The sequence below is a fragment of the Rhinopithecus roxellana genome, chromosome 20 (assembly GCF_007565055.1).
Source record: "Rhinopithecus roxellana isolate Shanxi Qingling chromosome 20, ASM756505v1, whole genome shotgun sequence".
Taxonomy (NCBI): Eukaryota; Metazoa; Chordata; class Mammalia; order Primates; family Cercopithecidae; genus Rhinopithecus; species Rhinopithecus roxellana.
Genome location: NC_044568.1, coordinates 23,904,985 through 23,923,907, shown reverse-complemented (window position 1 = coordinate 23,923,907; position 18,923 = coordinate 23,904,985). Strand labels below are relative to the sequence as shown.

Here is an 18,923-nt window from a genome sequence, read left to right as displayed (position 1 = left end):
AATCAAGCATATAAACCAACTAGAAAAAGGGGGCTGGGCGTGGTGGCTCATGCCTGTAATCCCAGCACTTAGCGGGGCTGAGATGGGAGGATCACTTGAGTCCAGGAATTTGAGACCAGCCTGGGCAACATAGTGAAACTCTGTCTTTACACAAAATTAAAAAAAAAAAAAAAGCTGTGTTGGTGGCATGACCTGTAGTCCTAGCTACTCAGGAGACTGAGGTGGGAGGACCCTTGAGATGAGCAGTTGGAGGTTCAGTGAGCAATAATTCTGCCACTGTACTCCAACTTGGGCAACAGTGAGACCCTGTCTCTCAAAAACCAAAAGCAAAAAAAAAAAAGAACAACAAAAAAAAAAAAAACAGGGAAAAGTTTTGGTTCATATAAAGCAAAGAAAACAGAAGAAATACTATTTCCAAAGATGGTAACTACGTTTTTTTTTTTTTTTTTTTTTTATTGAGACGGAGTCTCGCCCTGTTGGCCAGGTTGGAGTGCAGTGACACGATCACGGCTCACTGCAACCTCCGCCTCCTGGTGCAAGCGATTTTCCTGCCTCAGCCTCCTGAATAGCTGGGATTACAGGCACCCACCACCACACCTGGCTAATGTTTTGTATCTTTAATAGAGACGGGGTTTCACCATGTTAGCCAGGCTGGTCTTGAACTTCTGACCTCGTGATCCGCCTGCCTCGGCCTCCCAAAGGGCTGGAGTTACAGGCATGAGCCACCGCGCTCGGCCCTTTTTTCTTTTTTAAACTTTGTAAAGTTTGTATGTTAATATCAAAAGGGAATGTAAGGGAAGCTGATACGCCTTTTGAACTGTGTGTAAATGCATCTTACATATGTAGGTGTGATGCTACATATGACAAGACACATTTCTACAAAGAAAATGTAGTTATTTAATATCACAACCTGAAACGTGGTACATAACAGGTCCCCAGTTCATTGCTTTATAGAACCTTCACATTTGTTGTTATTTTATTTTACAAGTTTTATTTCTTTATTTTTAATTTAATTTTTTTTTTTTTTTGAGATGGAGTCTCGCTCCGGTGCCCAGGCTGGAGTGTTGTGGCACCATCCCAGCTCACTGTAGCCTCCACCTCCCAGGTTCCAGCGATTCTCCTTCCTTAGCCTCCCGGGTAGCTGGGATTACAGGCATGTGTCAGCACACCTGGCTAATTTTTGTATTTTTAGCAGAGATCGGATTTTGCCATGTTGGCCAGGCTGGTCTTGACCTCCCGACCTCAGGTGATCCGCCCGCCTCGGCCTCCCAAAGTGTTAGGATTACAGGCATGAGCCACTGCTCCCGGCCCCAACTTTTATTTTAGATACGGGGGTACATGTGCAGGTTTGTTACATGGGTATATTGCACCCAGGTAGTGAACATAGTACCTGCTAGGTAGTTTTTCCACCCATTCCTCACTCCCTCCCTTCCTCCAAGTAATCTGAGGTGTCTATTGTTCTCATGTTTATGTCCACAGGAGCTTAATGTTTAGGTCCTATTTTAAGTGAAAACATGTGGTATTTGCTTTTCTGTTCCTGTGTTAATTTACTTAGGATTATGGCCTCCAGCTCCATCCATTTTGCTGCAAAAGGCATGATCTCATTCTTTTTTATGACTGCCATTGTAACATTCTAATTGGTGTGTAGTGGCATCTCATAGTAGCTTTATTTTGCATTTCCCTAAAATGGCTAATGCTAATGATGTCAAGCATCTTGTGCTTATTTGCCATCTCTTAGGTCAAGAACCTATTCGAGTAACTTTTATTGGGCAGTTTGTTTTCTTACTATTGAATTTTGAGAATTCTTTATATACTTTGGATATGAGACTTTTGTCAGATACGTGACTTGCAAATGTTTTAACTCTGTGTGTGGCTTGTCTTCTTATTTTCTTAACAATTTCCTTTGCAGAACAAGTTTCTTTTCCTTCTTTCCTTCCTCCCTCCCTCCCCCCCTCCCTCCCTCCTTTCCTCCCTCCCTCCCCCCCTCCCTCCTTTCCTCCCTCCCTCCCCCCCTTCCTCCCTCCTTTCCTCCCTCTCCCCCTCCCTCCCTCCTTTCCTCTCACTCTGTTGCCCAGGCTGGAGTTCAGTGGCGCAATCTCCGCTCACTGCAACCTCCGCTTCCTGGGTTGAAGCCATTCTCCTGCCTCAGCCTCCCAAGTAGCTGAGATTACAGCTGTGTGCCACAATGCCCTGCTATTTTTTTGTGTGTGTTTAGTAGAGACAGGGTTTTGCCACGATGTCCAGGCTGGTCTCAAACTCCTGACCTCAAGCAATCCATCCACCTCAGACTCCCAAAGTGCTAGGATTACAGGCATGAGCCACCATGCCTGACCAAAACAATTAGCTGGGCATGGTGGCATGTGCCTGTAATCCTAGCTGCTAGGGAGGCTGCGGTGGAAGGATACTTGAGCTGGTAAGTCAAGGCTGCACTGAGCCGTGATTGCACTACTGAGCCGTGATTGCACTACTGCACTCCAGGGCTACAGCGCAAGACTCTCTTTCAGAGAAACAGGGTTTTGCTCTGTTACCCAGGCTGGTCTGGAACTCCTGGCATCAAGGCAGTCCTCCCGCTTTGGCCTCCCAAAGTGCTGGGATTACAGGTGTGAGCCACCATGTCCTGGCTATATTTAATGTAATTACTAGTATGCTTAAATTTAAACCTACCATTTTGTTATTTATTTTCTGTTTGTTCCCTCTGTTTTGTTCCAGTTTTCCCTTTCCTCTTTTCTTTTGGAGTCTTTGAATATTTGTTAGTATTTCATTATAATTGATTTATTGAGTTTTGACTAGTATCTCTTTATATAGTTTTTTTTTAAGTGCTTGGTCTAGGAATTACATTATACATACCCATAATTATAACATTAATATTTTGCAACTTACTTATAATTAATATTTCATTACTTAGAATGAAATACAGAAACCTTGCAAGTACATAGGTCCCTTTACCCTCCTACTTTGTTTTCGTTGTCAAATACGTTGAAATCCCAACATTGTTATAGGTTTTGCTCTTAACCATCGTGCATACTTTAAATAACTTGAGAAGAATTGTTGTTCTGTTTACTGAGGTTTTTACCGTTTCTGTTGCTTTTCTTTCACTACTGATGTTCCAAGTTTCCCTCTGGTATCATTTCTGTTCTCCATGAAGAAACTCATAGCGTTTCATTTAGAGCAGGTTTGTTGGCTATGAGTTCTTTTCATTTTCCTTTATCTGAATTTTTTTTTGAAATGGAGACTCGCTCTGTCACCCAGGCTGGAGTGCAGTGGTGCCATACTGGCTCACTGCAACCTCTGCCTCCCAGGTTCAAGCAGTTCTCCTGCCTTAGCCTCCAGAGTAGCTGGGACTACAGGTGCGTGCCACCATGCCCAGCTAATTTTTGTATTTTTAGTAGAGACAGGGTTTCACCATGTTGGCCAGGCTGGTCTCAAACTCCTGAGCTCAGGTGATCTGCCCACCTTAGCCTCCCAAAGTAATGGGATTACAGGCGTTTGCCACTGCACCTGGCCTGTTCTAAGCTTTGTATAAAACAATCCAAGAAGTAGGGATGCATACTCTTTAAACAAATGAAAAGACAGAAAGTCTCAGCTAAGAAATAGAAGATATAAAGAAGCAAATGGGCCAGGTGCAGTGGTTCACACCTGTAATCCCAGCATTTTGGGAGGCTGAGGTGGATGGATCACAAGGTCAGGAGATTGAGACCATCCTGGCCAACATGGTGAATCCCTGTCTCTACTAAAAATACAAAACTTAGCTGGGTGTGGCGGCATATGCCTATAATCCTAGCTACTTGGGAGGCTGAGGCAGGAGAATCGCTTGAATTTGGGAGGCGAAAGTTATAGTGAGCTGAGATCGCACCACTGCACTCCAGCCGCCTGACAACAGAGCTAGACTCTATCTCAAAAAAAAAAAAAAAAAAAAAAAAAAGAACATAGTATCCAAAATAAAAATGGATGGGCTGAATAGCAGAATGTAGCTCATCACTCACTGTAACCTTGAACTCCTGGGCTTAAGCAATCCTCCCCCTTCAGCCTCCTGATTAGCTGGGACTGCAGGGGTATACCACCATGCCTGGCTAATCTTGGGTTATTTTATTATAGCTGCTTTACAATCTGATAATTCCAACAACTGTGTCATCTTGACATTGGCATCTGTTGATTGCCTTTTTCCGTATAAATGGAGATTTTCCTGGTTCTTCCTACGCCAAGTAATTTAGAATTATATCATGGACATTTGTTTATTGTGTTATGGGACTCTGGTCTTGTTTAAACCCTATGAAGAGGGTTGGTTTTTGTTTTATTTTAGAAAGCAATCAACCTGGCTGGGTTCCAGTGAGAAGTTCGGGTCAGCCTTCTGTGTGTTGAAGGTCCAATATCAATTCCGTTTCAAAGCCTTTGTGATGCTATTTGAACCTTTGCTTGGTATATGCCACCCAGTGGCCAGTCTGGGACCTAGGTGGTGACCTATCCCATAGTTCATTCTCAGCGTCTTTACTGCACTGTTTAGGGTCGGATTCACATGTATAGAACTTGGGGTGAGCCCAGGAGTTTATAAGCTTTATGGGCTTGGTTTTTTGATTTATAAACAGGAGTTTATGGAACTTTATGGGTTTGCTTCCTCTTTCTGCTAATTCCTTGGCCTTTTCTAGCCCCTACAACTCCTCTTTAGGGTCTGTGTCCCAAAAGCTGGTCCTTTAGTTACCCTATTCTGTTGAACAGTTTCCACAACTGTGTCCATGTCCTAGGCCATATGGTGGGGGGACAGGGGAAGGGGAAAGCCATGGGGTTTGCTCATGCCGTAAAAACTCGAGTTCCTCTGAGTCAGCTCCTCTGATGTGGGCATCTGTAGCCTCCTGCTGCTGCATTGCCTCTGCCACTTCAGGATTGTCTGGGGTCTGAAATCTAAGTGAGAATGGAGGAAAAAAAGTTAAAAGGAAAATAAAACCCAGGATTGTCCTCAGTGTCTATGAGTGTTAGGAAACCCCCCCGTCCACTTTTCTGGCCAGAACTAGAGGATTGTCCTGGTCTCCCTATCTATACCAGACTCCCTTTTCTGGGTTTGAGGCTCCTTTGAGTCTAAGCTGGGGAACACTGGAGGAAAAATAGGAACCTGACTGTTGGTTCTGTGATGCGTTGAACTCTGGTCATCTTCCCCATCTGCCTACTTGGATTTGTTTTCCAGCATCCCGAAATAGCTGCTCCGTGCATTGTTTTCAGTTTGATAGCAGTATTCAGTGGGACAGACAGGCAGGAGTGTACCTACTTCATTAACTGAACTGGAATTCCAAATTTGTGATACTTGGAAGCCTTCTAATTTGTTTTTGTTGTCTGTTTTTATTGTCTGATAGCCAAAGAGGCTCCTGGCTTGCAGGCTGCTGGGGCCCTGGCTTGCGTAGAGATGAATCGGGGTGGCATAGTGTTTTGGTTTTTTGTTTGTTTTTGTAGTAAGGAAATGTTTTATTTTTATTTTATTTATTTTTTGAGACAGAGTCTTGCTCTGTTGCCCAGGCTGGAGTGCAGTGGTGCGATCTCGGCTCACTGCAGTCTCTGCCTCCTGGGTTCACGCAATTCTCCTGTTTCAGCCTCCTGAGTAGCTGGAATTACAGGCATGCACCACCATGCCCGGCTAATTTTTTTGTTGTTTTAGTAGAGACGGGGTTTCACCATGTTGGCCAGGCTGGTCTTGAACTTCTGATCTCAGGTGATCCACCCACCTTGGCCTCCCAAAGTGCTGGGATTACAAATGTGAGCCACCACGCCCGGCCTGTAGTAAGGAAATGTTTTAAATATTACACTGGGATATTCCTGGCATGTGTGAGGAATCATATGAAAGGATCCATTTTAATAAAATTTGGACTTAATGTTACTATGTTTTCATATTAATGAACAGGCTTTTCTGCCTGTGAATATGAAAACAGAGCGTTATAGAAAAGATTTGGGACTGCTCAGCTCTACTTCCCACCAAAAATGACGGTTTTTTACTTCATCCTTAACTGACAAGCATTTAGTCTCAGTGTGATTGATGTCAGCTAAAATCACCAGATCTGTTTTCACTTGGCTGCATTTATCAAGTCTTTTTTTCCTACTCTATATTCCTGTAGCTGGATCTTTGAACCTGAAATTTATACGGGTTAGAGTCCATCTGCAGCACCAGTCTGGCTGATGTTGGGATAATTTTGAAGCTTATCATCTTACATATTAGCAATCTGAAGTCTGTTATTCACAGATGTGGCAAGTGATAAATCAGCTTTGTATGTTTTCTCCCAAATAATTTCTAGAAACTTAAGGGGCCCTTCACCTGAGCCCATGTTTTAGGCTGACATGGAACATTAATTATCAACCTTTGGATAGTGTCCAGTTGCCTGTGGACATGGTTTAATGACTGTTTCTTAGATGCCTGTTCATGCCCTGTTGGTAAGTCATTGCTCAGCTATTTTCTTTTTTTTTTTTTTTTTTTGTTTTCAGCTATTTTCCTGAGTGTCTGTTCGGGAGGGATAGAGCGGGGAGCCAGCTAGACACTATTCCGGAGACAGGCCCCACCATGCGGTAAACTGCACTTCCTCACTCAGCACAGCGAGCAGGAGAGGGAAGAGCTGACTGTGGGGACAGGGCAGCCAAGTGTTAGGAGATTCCAGGAGACAGCAGGAAGCCTGCAGAGGGAGAGGCTTATTGTGGAGGGATAAGGAAAGGCTTCCCAGAGCAGCTTGCGGTTATTTTTTTATCTGCTTGTTTTGAAATTACTTCTTAAAGAAATCACACAAGTAATACCAATTTAAGAAAAATTAGAAAATACCTGTAAGTTAAAAGAAAAAAAACCACATGTCCTGGTGTCTTACTCATCAGAGATGAACACTAGTCACATTGTGTGTAATACTTTTGTCTCCATATATATTTGTTCACATATATGTCTGTATATATTTACAAGTACAGATTGCTTTGTAACGTGACTGTTTTATGCATGTTTCTCCTTATCAATAGACTTCACAACATTTAAAATTTTTCTTTTTAATTTACATGCAATAAATTTCACTTTTTATGGTGGAGTTTGTGTGTGTGTGTGTGTGTGTGTGTGTTTTTTTTTTGAGACAGGATCTCGCCCTGTTGTCCAGGCTGGAGTGCAGTGGCATAATCAGGGCTCGCTACAGCATCTGCCTCCCAGGCTCAAGCAATCCTCCTACCTCTGCCTTCCAAGTAACTGGGACCACAGATGTACCACCACGCTTGGCTAATTTTTTCTTTTTTTGTAGAGATGGAGTCTCACTAGATTGCCCAGTCTGGTCTCCAACTCCTAGGCTCAAGTGCTCCTCCTGCCTTAGCCTCCCAAAGTGCTGGGATTACAGGCATGAGCCACCATGCTCTGCCTTGTAGTTTTAATTTGCATTTTCCTAATAGCTAGTGATGTTAAGGATCTTTCCGTGTGCTCGTTTGCCATCTATGTATCTTCTTTCGTAATGTGCTCATATCTTTTACCCATTTTTTTTTTTTTTTTTTTTTTTTTTTTTTTTTTTTTTTTTTTTTTGAGACGGAGTCTCGCTCTGTCGCCCGGCCTGGAGTGCAGTGGCCGGATCTCAGCTCACTGCAAGGTTCGCCTCCCGGGTTTACGCCATTCTCCTGCCTTAGCCTCCCAAGTAGCTGGGACTACAGGTGCCAGCCACCTCGCCCGGCTAGCTTTTTGTATTTTTTAGTAGAGACGGGGTTTCACCGTGTTAGCCAGGATGGTCTCGAACTCCTGACCTCGTGATTCGCCCGTCTCGGCCTCCCAAAGTGCTGGGATTACAGGCTTGAGCCACCGCGCCCGGCCTTTACCCACTTTTTAATTGGGTTGTTTCTTATTGTGGAGATTTGAGTTTTTTGTATGTTCTGGATATAAGTTCTTCAACATTTTAAAAAAGTTTAAATTTTTATTATGGAAACTTTGAAACATATACTAGTAAAGATATATATATATATATATATATATATATATATATATATATATATAGTACAACAAGTCCCCACATACTTTTTATCCAGCTTTTACAGTTACCATTTTTTTTTTTTTTTTGAGATGGGGTCTCACTCTGTCGCCCAGGCTGGAGTGCAGTGGCACGATCTCGGCTCACTGCAAGCTCCGCCTCCCAGCTTCACACCATTCTTCTGCCTCAACCTCCCGAGTAGCTGGGACTACAGGTACCCGCCACCATGCCCAGCTAATATTTTGTATTTTTTTTTTTTTTTTTAGTAGAGACAGGGTTTCACCATGTTAGCCAGGATGGTCTCGATCTCCCGACCTTGTGATCCGCCCGCCTCGGCGTCCCAAAGTGCTGGGATTACAGGCATGAGCCCCTGCGCCCAGCCACTATTTTGCATTTTTGTGTAGTCAACACTCCCCTCCTTTTTTGTTGTAATATTTTAAAACAAGTCTTCAATATCATGGCATTTCAACTATAAATATGAAGTATGCATCTCTATCAGTTACGAACTTTATGTTAAATGATACATCCACAATATCAGTATTACTTCAAAATAACATGTAATTATTGCTTAATGTCATTGACTATCCTATATTCACTTTTCCCCAGTGATCTCCAAAATGCCCTTTTGGTTTGTTTCAATTAGGGTCTAAACAAGATCCATACATGATTGCATTTGCTTGCTGTGTCTGAAGTCTGGCTTAATCTTTTTTTTTTTTTTTTTTTTGAGACGGAGTCTCGCTCTGTCGCCCAGGCTGGAGTGCAGTGGCCGGATCTCAGCTCACTGCAAGCTCCGCCTCCCGGGTTTACGCCATTCTCCTGCCTCAGCCTCCCGAGTAGCTGGGACTACAAGCGCCCGCCACCTCGCCCAGCTAGTTTTTTATATTTTTTTAGTAGAGATGGGGTTTCACCGGGTTAGCCAGGATGGTCTCGATCTCCTGACCTTGTGATCCGCCCGTCTCGGCCTCCCAGAGTGCTGGGATTACAGGCTTGAGCCACCGCGCCCGGCCAGTCTGTCTTAATCTTACAACAGCCCTCATCTCCCTTTATGTCATGTGTTTGCTGATGAAATGGGGTAATGTGTTATATAGATTTCCCACATTTTGGCCTCGACTGGTGGCTTTCTCTAGCGTGATTTTTTTTTTTTTTTTTGAGGCAGAGTCTCACTCTGTCGCCCAGGCTGCAGTACAGTGGCACTATCTCAGCTCACTGTAACCTCTGCCTCTCAGGTTCAAGTGATTCTTGTGCATCAGCCTCCCAAGTAGCTGGGACTACAGGTGCACACCGCCATGCCCAGCTAATTTTTGTATTTTTAGTAGAGATGGCGCAGTGTTGGCCAGGCTGGTCTCAAACTCCTGACCTCGAGTGATCTGCCTGCCTCGGCCTCCCAAAATGCTGGGATTACAGGTGTGAGTCACCACGCCCAGCCTCTAGTGTGATTTTATCGTGCTCCTTCAACTTCTCTATTTCCTGTAACCTGGTTACTCTATATAGCTTGACTGTGGGATGGGGTTGGGGGTGGGATGAAAAGCTGTCTCAGGTCTGCTGGCTTCATCCTATTGCATCCACACTAGCAGGCGGAGCAGCTGATTGTCTTGCTTTTAGTGAAGCCAAGATTGATTGGTGGGTGCTTGATCCATCTGTTTGAAATTCCTCATCTGTGGCTTTAATAGCTACTGATGCTCACAAGCTAGATCAGCCATTCTTCCTCCCTGTGGGAGGAGAGTTTGCCCCCCAGGGAATATTTGACAGTATCTGGAGACATTTTCGGTTTTCTCCACTTGGGGGTGGGAGGAGTACTGGCACCTAGTGGCGTGGAGGCCAGGGATGCTGCTAAACATCCTACAATGCACAGGACAGCTCCTCACAACGATTAGTGATCTGGTCCTAGATGCCAATAGTGCTGAGTTTGAGAAACCTTATTTTAGAGCCCAATGTGGGTATTGGGATTTTGAAAGGACCCCCGGATGAACCAAGTATATGAACCACTGGCATAGATCAAGGGCCACAGGAAATCACAGAGCGATAAAACTGGTTTGGGCTGAAGAAAGAGCTACAGAAAGCTTTGGTGGAGGAAGTGCGACTCGAATGGGAGTTAGGAATATGACTTTGATAAATGAACAGGCAGAAAAAGAATAGTTTTTGGTTGAGTTCAGCAATTAATGCCCTCTAACTCCTGGTTTTCAGATGGATTGAGAATCCGGGTCCAGATCATTTCAGAATGATGGTTTACTCCCTTCCTCCCTCCCTCCTTCCCTCCCTCTCTCCCTCCTTCCCTCCCTCCTTCCCTCCCTCTCTCCCTCCTTCCCTCCCTCCTCCTTCCCTCCCTCCCTTCCTTTCTTCTTTCTCTTTCTTTGCTTTCTTGGAATCATAACTCACTGCAGCCTAGACCTCCTGAGCTCAAGTGATCCTCCCACCTCACCCCTTTGAGCAGCTGGGACTACAGGCATGCATCACAACGTCCAGCTAGTTTTTCAATATTTTTTGTAGAGATGGAGTCTTAGTATGTTGCCTAGGTTGGTCTCGAACTCTAGGCCTCAAGTGGTCTTTCCACCTTGGCCTCCCAAAGTGCGGGGATTATAGGCATGGGTTATGGCGCCTGGCTGATGATTTTCTAATTCGATCATTCCTTTTGCATTTATTAACTGGAATTTTGTAAAGATCTTTTCCTCACCATCCATTTCGTTGTCCTGAAATACGGTTTGTACAGGAAAGGCAAGGTAAATGCTTGATTCTTTTGATTCTTTTCCTTCATTAATTTTCCTAGTAACAAGTTAATGCTTTAGCAACCTCTAAAGGTGAACAATGGATTTTTTTCTCCAAACTCGTGGATTTTTACAGATTTGATATATGTCATTTAAAAAGCCTTTATTTTGAAATAATTACAGACTAAAAGGTTGCAAGAGTAGTATAAAACAATATATACTTTCACCTAGATTCTCCAAATGTTAACTTTTACCATATTAGCTTTATGTTTCCTTTATTCTCTCTCTGTGTTTATATATCTGTATATGTATATTTACAGAATATTTTAAGTCTTTTGAGAGTACAGACTTGATGTCTCTTTTATCTCTAAAAACTTCAGTGTCCTAAAAACAAGATTACTTTCTTACATAACCACACTATAGTTATCAAAATCAGGAAATTAGGGCTGGCTGCGGTGGCTCATGCCTATAATCCCAGCATTTTGGGAGACCGAGGCAGGCAGATCACCTGAGGTCAGGAGTTTGAGACCAGCCTGGCCAACATGGTGAAACCCTGTCTGTACTAAAAATACAAAAATTAGCCAGACGTGGTGGCGGGCACCTGTAGCCCAAGCTACTCAGGAGGCTGAGGCAGGAGAACAGCATGAATCTGGGAGGTGGAGGTTGCAGTGAGCCGAGATCACACCATTGCACTCCAGCTGGGGTGACAGAGTGAGACTCCATCTGAAAAAAAAAAAATTTTTTCAGGAAATTAATACTGATTCAGTACGCTTAGCTAATCTATAGTATTCATGCTTCCCTCTTTGTCTCAAAAATCTGTTTAATAAATGAAAATCCTAGATCATGTTGTCATTTAGTTGTCATGTCTCTTTAATTTCCTTGAGTCTGGGATAGTTCTTTAGCTTTGTTTCATGTCATTGACATTTGAAGAATACAGGCGAGTTATTTTGTAGACCATCCCTTAATTTGGGTTTGTCTGATGCTGTCTCTTGTTTGGATTCTGGTTATTTTGTGGTAGTGTCGGCAACACCACAGAAGTGACAATGTGTCCTTTCAGTACGCCATATCAGAGGCAGATGATGCAGATTTGACCCATTATTGAAGATCTTAACCTGGTTAAGGGGATGTCTGCCCAGATTCTCCACTGTTGAGTTACTTTTTTTTTTTTTTTCCTGTGTAGTTAATAAGTATTTTTTGTGTGTGTGGGAAGATACTTTCAGACAATGTAAATATCCTATAACTTCTCAACCTTTCACAGCCTGGGCAACATGGTGAAACTACAGAAAATACAAAAGCTAGCTGGGCTCTGTGGGGCATGCCTATAGTCCCAGCTACTCGGGAGGCTGAGGTGGGAAGACTGGGAGGCAGAGGTTGCAGTGAGCCAAGATCGCGCCGCTATACTCCAGGTTGGACAACAGAGTAAGACTCTGTCTCAAAAGAAACAACAATGACAACAACAAAAAACCCTTTCATTCATTAGTTTTTTTTTTTTTTTTTTTTTTTTTTTTTTGAGACGGAGTCTCGCTCTGGCACCCTGGCTGGAGTGCAGTGGCCGGATCTCAGCTCACTGCAAGCTCCGCCGCCCGGGTTCACGCTATTCTCCTGCCTCAGCCTCCAGAGTAGCTGGGACTACAGGCGCCCGCCACCTCGCCCGGCTAGTTTTTTTTTTGTATTTTTTAGTAGAGACGGGGTTTCACCGTGTTAGCCAGGATGGTCTCGATCTCCTGACCTCGTGATCCGCCCGTCTCGGCCTCCCAAAGTGCTGGGATTACAGGCTTGAGCCACCGCGCCCGGCCTCATTCATTAGTTTTAATGTCCGTTGATGACTCTTGCCTGAATCAAGAATTATTATGATAGCTGCCAAATGGCAGTTTTTTAAATCCACTATTCCTTCTATATTTGTTGGTTGGATTTTCAACTGTAGGAAAGAGTTTTTCCTTCTCCATTCTTCATTTATATTTGTGTGAACTCATGAGTTTGGATTTTTTTCATTGATTTTAATACTTAATAATTATTATTTTTGTTTGTTTTTGGAGACAAATACTCTGTCTCCCAGAGACTATGCTCTGTTGCCCAGGCTAGAATGCATTGGCATGATCATAGCTCACTGGAGTCTTGACCTCCTGGGCTCAAGAGATCCTCCCAACTCAGCCTCCTGAGCAGCTGGGACCACAGGTGTGGGCCACCATTCCCGACTAATTTTTTTTATTTTTGTAGAGATGGTGTCTCACTATGTTGCCCAGGCTGGTCTCCAACTTCTAGGCTCAAGTGATCCTCATGCCTTAGCCTCCTAAAGCACTGAGATTACAGGCATGAACCACTGCACCTGGCCAAACTATAATTATTTATTTTGATGCTCAAGATGTCTCCGATTTGGCCAGTGGGAGCCCCTCTACACTGGTTCCAGTGTCCTTTAGACATATTCCCTTCATTCTCTGAGCACAAGATGTTTCATGCTCATCTTTGACTCTCTACCCCAGCCCTGGATTTTCCAGGGAGCCCTACTTCCTTTAAGTGAGAAATGGTAGTATTTAGAAACTAAGATTTGGATCTTAATATCTCGTGTATATGTATGTAATACATATATACACATATATAAACACACACACACACACACACACACACACACGTTTCTGCCCTAGACCTCAGTTAGGCATTTTACCAAGGAATCCCTGTTCCTTTAGTGGGAATTAATATTTATCCTGTGGATGTCCTGTCCCAGACCTGAATTAGCCATTTCTCTAAGAAACCTTTGTTACTTTTAGTAGGAAATATTATTTAGAGACCTCAATCTGGGTACTTGGGGTGCTCATTGTCACTGAGTTATTACTTCTAGGTCTTTTTGGCCGATAATAGCTATTTTTTAAAAAGAAGTAAGTTCAGCTGGGCGCAGTACCTCACACTTGTAATCTCAGCACTTTGGGAGGCAGGTGGATTGCTTGAGTCCCAGCCTTGGCAACATGGCGAAACCCTGTCTCTACAAAAATTAGAAAAATTAGCCGGGTGTGGTGGTTTGTGCCTGTGTGGTACCAGCTGCTCAGGAGGCTGAGGTGGGAGGTTGGCTTGAGCCTGGGTGGTGGAGGTTTCAGTGAGCACAACACTCTAGCCTGGGTGACAGGGTGAGACTGTCTCAAAAAAAAACCCCCAAACCCCCCCCAAAAAAAGGAAATTCTGATACATGCTACATGTTCACATTTCTTTACTGGACTGGAGCTTGGTGAAGACAGGAAATATGTCTGAGGGCTCTGTTGGCCCTTTCACATAGTAAGGACAGTGGCTGCCATTTAGCTGAATACTCACTGTTGGGCATGGAGCAAAGTATTTTACATTTAATCCTCACAGCAATCCTGTAGCATCAGAATTTTACAGTTGAATAAATAAAAGAAAACCCATTTTATGATTTATAAAGAGAGGCTCGGAGAAGAGAAGTAAATATGCCCAGGGTCACAGAGCTAATGAGTGGCAGAACTGGGATCAGGGCGCAGGGCCGTGAGCCTCCAGAGCCCCACACCTTAACTACTGTGCAACAGGCTGTGCTAACGGCAAGGGAATTTTTGCACTCACATTTGTGGGTGCCTGGTGATATTACATAGAGGTGCCCAGTTTGTGGGGGAACAGTTATGGCCTGGGTCTGGGGCTTAGATAGACATTCAGACTGGAAGGATGGATTTGGAAGTGTGAGTCCAGAGGAGGGAATTTGTTGGTAAGTGTGTGTTTCATGAGAAGGCAGCAGGGGCCAGGCCCTGGAGATCACGCTTCATGTGACGGGAGGCAGGATGGGAAGGGGGAGCAGTGGAAGTCCAGTGCAGGTGGAGGGTGGTCACCAGTGTCTAGTGCTGTAGAGAGTTCTGGGGTCCTGATTTGAACCCCAACTCTGCTGTTAACAAGACTTATCTTGGCTGGGTTGCTTAACAACTTTGCTTCACTTATCAATAGGATGGTGATTAAAAATCATGTTCTTCCTGAGGTGATGAAAATGTTTTGTAACTGCATAATAGTGATGGTTGCACAACTTTGAATATACTAAAAGCCACTGAATTGTATATTTTAGAGAGTGAATTTTATGGTGTGTGAATTATATCTTAATTAAAAACTGGTTGGGTGCTGTGGCTCACGCCTTTAATCCCAGCACTTTCGGAGGCTGAGGCAGGTGGATCGCTTGAGGCCAGGAGTTTGAGACCAGCCTGGCCAACATGGCAAACCCTGTCTCTACTAAAAAATACATAAAAATTAGCCAGGCATGGTGGCACATGCCTCTAATCCCAGCTACTTGAGAGGCTGAGGCAGGGAGAATTGCTTGAACGCGGGAGGCGGAGGTTACAGTGAGCCGAGATCACGCCACTGCACTCCAGCCTGGGCAACAGAGCAAGACTCTGTCTTAAATAGACGAAAACCAACCAACCATGTTTCTATCAGGATGGAATGAATTTTAAATTAAAGGGTAGAATGCTTATAGAAGTGCCCAGCATTGTATTTGACTCATAGTAGAAGGGCTTAGCAAACGTAGACTTTTTAAGAAGGCCACAGTGTCACACATTCTAGGTTCCACTGTTCTCACTGTGTCTGGAGCTGGGGACATCATTATAAACACCATGCTGAGCAGTAGTCCCTGACCTGTGGGGTAAGGATGGCGGCCCTGGGAGTCATAGGTTTGGGCTTGTACTGCTAACCCTTAGCTCGCTGCATCTCCCTATCCCAGAGACTGGTCCCAAGACCTCTCTCTCTGGATGGTGCAGAGGTCCTGGGGGTTGCCAGGGTAGTGGGTCTCACGACTGAGCTGGGTTTTCCCATCGGACTTCCACCTGGCCTCCTATGATACGCGGTTCACTATTTTGGCTGAAATCAATCTTGAGCAAAAAGCTTCTCCCAGCCTGCTCGTTTCTCGTTCAATGAGAAATACTGTGCCCTTGCTCTCAGTTAAGGTGGTTGGCCAGAGTTGTTAGGTTGGGGAAGTACCCAGGAAGTAAAGCAGGAAGAGGAAGGAAAGGGGGAGATTTTGCTTTTGAATTGTGGGGATGCAGCATTGCTTTCTGGGATTTCAGCCTCATCCATGAAGCTAGGACCATGAGAAAGGAAGGGGACAAGATCCTAATGGCAGCAGTGTAGTTAAACAGCTTCAGATGTTTATGGTTTAAAGGCAGTTTGTTTCCTCTGTCCTCTACATGTGCTTTGTTTTTGCCCCATTACTAATTTAAATGGTCTGAAAATTTGGCTTTTTGAGCAGGGTAGCATTCGCAGTAGAATTCCGTGGGCATTCTCTTGGCAAGAAAGATGCTGACCGTCCTGTGGTTTTCTGAAATCATGTGCAGTTATATCATCAAACCACATAATAAGGATTTCTGGATTTTCTTTTAAAAATAAGAAAATGTTTTGCACTTTATTGGATAACCCTGTTTGTGTGCTTTAAGTAGTTAGATATCAAAAAAGAAACCTATTTTAATTGGAGCTGTATCACACTGTGATACACTGTGTCCAGCCGTTGTTGATGGGTAACCTGCGGGTTTAATGTATGTGTTAGAGCATGCTTGTAAGTATGAAAATTTACGTTGAAGGTGAGAATCTTGCGGAAAATGGAAATTGAATGCAATGTCCAAAGTTCAACTCTTATTTATGGCTTTAGAATTCCAAAATAGCAAAATTGTTTACACAGAGAACCCACTTGAAACATCTGTCAGGGACACTGATTGAATAGGCCTTAGTGACACAGGCCACACCCAGACCCAACCAAGCTTTCTGGGGCATCAACAACCCAATGCTTCTGTCCTCGGTGGAAAACGGTGCCTTCAGGGGTCTGCGGTAAGCACGACTTAGAGTGGAGTGTGGCTGCTGAGGCCGGCGGGCTTCCTTTGGGGGTACACACCTTGCTGCCCTCTGCTGCATCCCGGCCTTGCCTGCACTCTGTTTTCTTTTGACCATCCTGAGTCCTTGGAAGCCTCTGCCTTTGACCTCATCTTTCCCTTTCTTGTCAACAATGAGGAACTTACTTGCCTCCACCCCTTGGCTCCTTTGCTCAACTAATCACGGTTGACTAATTAGTCCTTCTGGTCAGCCTAGGTGGCTTTAGCTCCCGAGGGCCGTCTCTGCCCTTCCAGAGCAGGTAGTTTTCTATTACTTCTTTGCTACCCTCAGGTCCTAGCTTGGGCACTGCTAGAGAAAAGCAATGAAACCAGAGATCACATGCAAACACCTTGGTTGCAGATTAAATAATTTATACCTGCAATTAGCTCCTTTGTTTCAGAACCAAACATTATTTGCTCATTGCCTGATTGTCTCAAGGGAGAGGAGGGTGATATTTTAAATTTATCTTCCTCATGGGATGGCCTCCCTTGGGAGGGGAAAAAAACCTCATGGATTATTTTTCTTAGAAAAATTAAGATGCTACTACAGCTAGATTCTTTTGAGAATGAGCAGTCACGTTGTGGGCTTTGTCACACTCTCACTACTGGCTACCCCAGGTCTTGTATTGCTTTCCTTGAAGAGAAATCATACATGGTGATTTTTCCATGGTAAAAGGGGTGGGAAGACTCTGGATAAGTCATATGTTAGGCATCTTATCTAGGAGAATGAGGTAGGGGAGGAACTAGCTTTGGGACCTTGGACAAACCTGGCCACACGATGGAGGTGCTGCCTGCTTCCTGAGTCGGGATGTGAGGATCAGAGATGTTTGGACTGTGCCTGGTGCAGAGCCCTGTAGCTTCCTTACATTATTGATGCTCCTTCAGTGGAAACCATTGTTATCCCGAGGTGCTATGAAAGGGAGAGATGAGGTGCATAGCAATTTGTCCCCCTTTGCAGACCATATAAATGGCTTCTGGCCTGGGAACTTATATTTTAAGGTGATCTGTTGTTTAGCGTGTGTATGAAGAGTGGCTTAAAACCCCCGATCTCAACACTGTGAAAGATGGTGGGGAGAGGCCTGGTGCCTATTCTGTAGTTCTGGCTCCAGGAGCCCATCATAATATCCCCTGTTGGTTGCTAACAGTGGAGCTGGCTTCGGAATTGGAGTCTCTGCCTTACCCTCTACTGCCCCCTCTGGATTCTCCGTTGTGCACATCCTGAGGTCTTCAGCAGCCTTAACAAGTAGACTTTTTCGACTGTGGCTAAATACAAGCCCTGTCTCGTCTTTCAGATATTTTTGCAGTATTGGCAGGAATAGAGACATTTTGATTTCGAATGTGCTGGAGTTGATTAGAGTTCTGTCTGATTCTGAAGACACTTTGAACCCTGCCGTGTGTGCGCGTGTGGTCACCACTCAGCTTCGTAGGTCTTCACTAAGTTAACAGGGTCCTTAATAGTTGCTCCTCTGCTGGGTAATTGAGCTTCCATGTTTTTACTCTGTAAATTGTGCATGACATGACAAAGCTGAGTGTTGACCAGCACATGCCTTTTGTGTTTCCCAAACTAGTTTCCCTCCAGACATGGCTGTGCAAAGTGTTAAGAGGTGTGCTGGGGGAAGAAATCTGTGCTCATGTAACATCCATATATCAAGTAAAGGTAAACAGGTTTTACCGTGAGGCTTTTCAGAACTGTTAAGATGCTGGTGTGCCTGATACCCTAAGACCAGGGATATAGTTAAGGTGGGAACAGCATGGGGCTTAGTATGAGAAGACCCAAAGCTGTATGTCTGCCGGGCCCACCACTGTGCACACTTGTGTCAATTTGGGGCTGCTCCTCCGTGAGGGAAAGGGCCAGACTGCATCTGTAGTTTCAGCCTTAAAAAAATTTTTTAAAAAGCGCGACAGAAATACTTTCCCAATGTATAAACCCGAACAATGGTTTGCAAACTAGTCTCCTTGGAACATTAGTTTAGGAGAAGGCTATTAACAGGTGTTCTGTTCTTTGGCCAGAAAACTTTACGAACCACTGCTAATGGGAATATAAACATAAAACAGAGGCACTTTGGTGAAGAACTAGGTTCTGTCCCAACCTTCCACCCACCTCCAGCCAACCAAGGAACACATCTTGAAAGCTAGGCACTATCTCACACAAATGTTCTCTACCGCTTTTCCTCTAAGACCACCTGAGTTAGGTGTTGACTGTGAAGCCTCCTAAAGCCTCTGCTGCTCCCCAAGCCCTCGTTGACCCTCCCTCTTCCAAACCCCAGCTGCACTTTTTGTTTCGATACCTCTCGATACCTGAGCACTGAGCCAGGCACCTGATTAGTTCTTTTTTGTGTATAATGGCGTGTGTTAGCTAGGAACTGAGACCTTAAGCACAGAGAGTCTCCAAGTGCCACAGAATGATCAGGGTTGAGGGAGAAGTTGTTTGGCCT

The 18,923-nt window shown here is 44.3% G+C and overlaps 1 protein-coding gene across 1 annotated transcript in view; it reads left to right on the top strand.

The window, feature by feature from the left end:
- CMTM4 (CKLF like MARVEL transmembrane domain containing 4) overlaps nucleotides 1–18,923 on the top strand; it is an 83,554-nt gene that overhangs the window by 27,586 nt on the left and 37,045 nt on the right. The window lies entirely within an intron of this gene.